General features: G+C 43.9%; 1 protein-coding gene across 3 annotated transcripts in view; it reads left to right on the top strand.

The window, feature by feature from the left end:
* arhgef2 (rho/rac guanine nucleotide exchange factor (GEF) 2) overlaps positions 1 to 6,000 on the top strand; it is a 39,535-nt gene that overhangs the window by 10,773 nt on the left and 22,762 nt on the right. The gene's annotated exons all lie outside the window — the stretch shown is intronic.

Below are 6,000 nucleotides of genomic sequence, written 5' to 3'. Positions count from 1 at the left end.
CACACTCATGTCATATGAGTGCTTGTTGTTTGTTGTATATTTGTTGCTATGACGACTCAGTTTCCCTCTGGGATTAATAGAGTTTCTGTGATTCTCTGATTTTTCAGTGAGCGCGCTCAGAGCGGTGCTTTTTACTTCTGAGGTAGTTAGAGTAGTGAAACTGGATCCCTTTAAACATGAGAGCTTCTCACAGCCTGATGACGGAGATGTGGAAATCATTTCAACTTGTTGCAGATCAAAGTGGAACGAACAGCTGATCTTGATGTTTGTCTGTGTTGCCAGCAGATTAGAATCAAGTAGAACCAAATAGACATTTTCTAAATCACCAGATTCATTCATGCAGATTCCCATGACTATGCAGAGCAGTTTGTGCTTCACACAGTGGTTTTAGTTTATAAAACGTATTCCCCCAGCAAAGAGTCTTTATCATACTGTAATAAAATAATCAGTGTAAACCCTTCTAGTTCATTTTAAACCAAAACTTTGGTAGCCTACTGCTTTCTTTTTTATTCTGTCAGCTGCAGACTCGTTGAAGGGTTTCAGAGTAAAGACGTTAGTGTAGTGTAGGAGTTCTCTTGTAGGATCAGATGTTACTGCGCTTAGAACAACACTGCTGTAAAAGTGTTTCTCAAGAAATAAAGTTGCATAAAAAATCTTTATTTGGTATTTATTACTGATGCTCATCAGGGAAACACAAACACAGTGTTAGACCGTTCACGCGTCGAAGTCTGAGGGATCTTCCAGTAATTGTGATGCTATTTTCTGGAGATGTGATTGGTCAGTAGGTGGTTATTTCATACCTGACGATGTCTAGTTACCATGGCGATTTACCCCAGAAAGAAGTGATTGACCTTGGTGTCCAGAAAACCCAGGGTTAACCCTGAACTTATCTGGATATCCAGCTTACAGTTTTTCTCGATTGCTAAGACACATTCCTGGAAAGTTGCTCTCCTTTTCCCCAAACTGTGAACATCAAGCTACATTCACAAAACCTCTGACTCTTCTTGCAAAAACTTTCACCCCAAAACAGTTCAATTTGTGCTCAAAATGAACTATGCCATCAAATCATGCCTCAAGTCAATCTAAATTAAATACTCTACTGAGTAGTCACTAAACACTACATAGAAAAAAGGAAAACACAATGCTCAGGACATGAAGCGGTAGGAATAAATGTTTAAATGCATGTTGCAAAACAAAATACCTGGATATTTCTAACACTTGTACATAGAAAAGAGAATTTGCCAAAAAACAGAAATCCTGTGCATTTACATGTAGCACTTGTGCGTAGAAATAAAGCACACAAATATAAAAATGAAGTACAAAGAAAAGAAGTGCGTTACTCCGCCACAGCATCATTTCTCCGTACTGGGTCGGGCCACAGGACTTCATCTACATCACAGGCCACATGTTCTCTGGCCAGGCAGCGGGGGAAAAGACCCTGGCATGCCGTAACCAGGCTTGACATGCCTCCAAACCCATGTCACCACAGGCCAGTTCTCTGGCTTGCAGGAGATTTACCCTGGTGTAAGGTTGGCGTTCATATACCTTCCACCGCCATGAGGAGAAGAATTCTTCAGTGGGGTTCAGGAAAGGGGAGTATGGTGGAATCTACTGATGTTTGGTTGTACCCTTAGTCCGGCCTCCTTCATTTCATACCACGGACAAGGACCAATCACAGTAGCTCTGATTTCATCTGAAATTACTGGTCTTTGTCCTCGCTGACCACCTCGACTACCTTGACCTGCTCGACCTCTCACACGAACTCCTCTTCCTGGATGTCTATTCATTGTAGTGCCTCACAAACCAGTGCTCTGGCTTATACGTACCCTCACGTCATTAGCCACAAGTGTGATAAATTTTGAGTTGTTGTCAACCGGTGACACCTGAGCTTTACTTGTGTTTGACTTTTGCCACCTGTGCTCACCGTTATGCAACACAGGTGCATCACAATGACAATGTGTTGACAAGATGTGTCTAAACAGGTGAAAAGTGCTTATGGTTTTGCCAAAAGAGTGATTGATTCAATAAGTGGGTTCAGGCAACTGAGACTTTGGTTCAGACAATAGGATTTAGTGTTTTAGCAATTGAGAAAAACTGTAATAGTAGCGGCCCCTGGCCTCATGCTTGGATAAAGCTGGGTCATCTGCATAGCACTGAGCGTGCATGCTACGGCTTGTAATGAAGCCTAGGGGACGCATGGTGTAAGTCAGGCCAGCACAGATGGCATTTCACCAGCGTGTTATCAGCTCTGCGGCTGGTACGCGGTGAGGTCACATGGGTCAGACTACAGTGAAGCATTACCTGCTTCTCTTCTGTCCTCACTGAGTCTGCTGTCTCTCCCGTCTCTCCTCTCTAACCTCAGCTCACTTGCTCGCCATCACATGACACACACACCCCCCCCCCCACCCGCACACAGAGCTCGCTTTGTTCGTCTTCATCACTGAGCTCTTTATTTATTGATCAGCTGATCGGTGACTGTCACCAGTTTCTCTGTAACTGTGATGCTTTTCTTGTCAATGCTGAGACGGTTTTCACATTAGAGCTGCTGCAGTTTGTTTACCTTAAAAACAGACAGTATAAAACAGGAGCTCTGTCATTGGCTGGATGCTAGTCACATGATTTCTCTCCTTTAGTTTTTCTCTGACCAGAAGAAGTTCAGAGTCAGAAACAGGAAGTAGTTATTATTTTCAGACATGCGCTCAAAGAGAAACACCGATCACATGCAGAGAAAACTCAAACAGGAAGAACTAACCCTGTTTCTGTAATCATCACCATCATTAGTTAAATCTGTGATTATTTCCACTGACAGTGTTGCTGTTTGTGAGAGACACGAAGTGGGGCAGTGGGAGGATGGATGTCTCGATGCTGTGCAAACGTCTCGTTCTTTATGCTTTGCTCATAAGCAGCCAGACTCGAGCAGTAGTTCTCCAGTAAAGTTCTTTGGACACTGGCTGCTTTTTCAGTCTGGTCCATGTACCTGACCGCTGTGTTTGTTTAGCCTTGCAGCTCTGACCTTTGAATCATCCAAACATAAAAAGGATAATAAATCAAGGATGAACCAATGTTGTATCCACACATAAGACACCTCAGTGTCTTTAGGCTCTTTCTTACCAGTGTCCTGTTCACATTTCTTTACTGAACCTATGAAAAATGTTAAAGATAACACAGTTGGAAATAAAATAGTATTTTTGCACCAAAACAGTGAATTCCAAAGAGCTGGTAGCTGAAAACTGGCAGGAACATCTGATTGTCATCAGCTTCATTTTTCAGCACGACAGTCAGATGTTAATAATCCCAAACACACTGTGGAACACTATCAGTCACGGATGGTCCTCCCCAGAGCCCGGACCCCTGAAGCAGTGTGGGATCATCCTGACAGGGAACAGAACAACAGGCAGAAACATCCTCAGCAGCAGCTGGAGAGCTGCTGCTGAGGATCCTCACAGAGGGATGAAGGAGCTCACACATAATATACAAACTTATCCCACATAGCAAAATTGGTATGGATCGGATCTGGCCCACACAATGTGCTTACACATGGCCCACATGCCGCAAAGAGTGACGGCCCTTTGGTGGCCCAGATCTGGTTTGCCAGAGGTGGCCCACACATGGGCCAGTTGCAGACACACTGCTGGCCCTGTGCTGGCCCAGAACAGTTTCAGCTCTGGCCCCAAATGTCAGCCTAATGTGTGCCTTAATCAAGCCATGTAATAACAACATGTGCATAATAGTGCAAAAGTAACACGACAAAACTCCGTTCAGACAGTGAATGGACTGATCTTATATAACACTTTTCACTATCCCAGATTACTGAAAGTGCTCTATACAGCATGCCACTTTCACCCACTTTCTCTAAACTGAGTGCTTCCTAACTACATTCATACACATTCACACTCTTGACATGCAGACTGGAGGAGCCAGGGATCGAACCACTAACCTTCTGATCAGTAGGTGACCTGCTCTACCTCCTGAGCTACAGCCACCCAGTGGTAAACATGAGTAAACCCTCTCTAGGTTTTGGATATAGTGCACACTCACAAACCTGTCAAACCTGCATTTGAAACGTTGGCTACCATAGCAGTATAGTATTGCAACATGGCATTTGGGTCTTCTAACTAAAATAGGAAAATAGGAACATAAATACTGCCATGATTACCAGACCTGGCCCACATCTGGCTGACATACACCCTGCCATCACACCGGTCAGTCAGAAGTGCCAGCTTGATGCCGGATCCAGGGAAGACCTGTTTTCTATGAGCCTGGGCCACATACACCAAACCACAATCGAGCCAGATGTGGCATGCCATCACATAGACAGTGCCATCTACGCCAGGCCTGGCCCACATCTGGATGACATACAGTCAGGTCCATAAATATTGGGACATCGACACAATTCTAACATTTTTGGCTCTATACACCACCACAATGGATTCCAAATGAAACGAACAAGACGTGCTTTAACTGCAGAGTGTCAGCTTTTATTTGAGGGTATTTACATCCAAATCAGGTGAACGGTGTAGGAATTACAACAGTTTGCAAATGTGCCTCCCACTTCTTGAGGGACCAAAAGTAATGGGACAGAATAAGAACCATAAATCAAACATTCATTTTTTAATACTTGGTTGCAAATCCTTTACAGTCAATCACAGCCTGAAGTCTGGAACACATAGACATCACCAGACGCCGGGTTTCATCCCTGGTGATGCTCTGCCAGGCCTCTACTGCAACAGTCTTCAGTTCCTGCTTGTTCTTGGGGCATTTTCCCTTCAGTTTTGTCTTCAGCAAGTGAAATACATGCTCAATCGGATTCAGGTCAGGTGATTGACTTGGCCATTGCAAAACAGTCCACTTCTTTCCCTTCAAAAACTCTTTGGTTGCTTTTGCAGTATGCTTTGGGTCGTTGTCCACCTGCACTGTGAAGCGCCGTCCAATGAGTTTTGAAGCATTTGTCTGAATATGAGCAGATAATATTGCACGAAACACTTCAGAATTCATTGTGCTGCTTTTGTCAGCAGTCACATCATCAATAAATACAAGAGAACCAGTTCCACTGGCAGCCATACATGCCCACACCATGACACTTCCACCACAATGCTTCACTGATGAGGTGGTATGCTTAGGATCATGAGCAGTTCCTTTCCTTCTCCATACTCTTCTCTTCCCATCACTCTGGTACAAGTTGATGTTGGTCTCATCTGTCCATAGGATGTTGTTCCAGAACTGCGACGGCTTTTTCAGATGTCGTTTGGCAAACTCTAATCTGGCCTGCCTGTTTTTGGGGCTCACCAAAGGTTTACATCTTGTGGTGAACCCTCTGTATTCACACTGGTGGAGTCTTCTCTTGATTGTTGAGTCTGACGCACATACACCTGCCTCCTAGAGAGTGTTCTTGATCTGGCCAACTGTTGTGAAGGGTGTTTTCTTCACCAGGGAAAGGATTCTTTGGTCATCCACCACAGTTGTTTTCCGTGGTCTTCCTAGTTTTTTGGTGTTGCTGAGCTCACCAGTGCGTTCCTTCTTTTTGGGAATGTTCTAAACAGTTGTTTTGGCCACGCCTGATGTTTTTGCAATCTCTCTGATGGGTTTGTTTTGTTTTTTCAGCCTAATGATGGCTTGCTTCACTGGTAGTGACAGCTCTTTGGATCTCATCCTGGCAGTTGACAGCAACAGGTTCAAAAAGCAAACAGCACACTTGAAATGAACTCTGGACCTTTTATTTGTTCATTGTAATTGGGGTAATGAGGGAATAACACACACCTGGCCATGGAACAGCTGAGAAGCCAATTGTCCCATTACTTTTGGTCCCTTAAGAAGTGGGAGGCACATATACAAACTGTCATAATTCCTATACTGTTCACCTGATTTGGATGTAAATACCCTCAAATAAAAGCTGACAGTCTGCAGTTAAAGCATGTCTTGTTCGTTTCATTTGGAATCCATTGTGGTGGTGTATGGAGCCAAAAATGTTAGAATTGTGTCGATGTCCCAATATTTATGGAC

The sequence above is a fragment of the Pelmatolapia mariae genome, linkage group LG10_11 (genome assembly GCF_036321145.2).
Source record: "Pelmatolapia mariae isolate MD_Pm_ZW linkage group LG10_11, Pm_UMD_F_2, whole genome shotgun sequence".
Taxonomy (NCBI): Eukaryota; Metazoa; Chordata; class Actinopteri; order Cichliformes; family Cichlidae; genus Pelmatolapia; species Pelmatolapia mariae.
The sequence above is the reverse complement of the archived record's forward strand: the minus strand, read 5'-3'. Positions and strand labels throughout refer to the sequence as shown.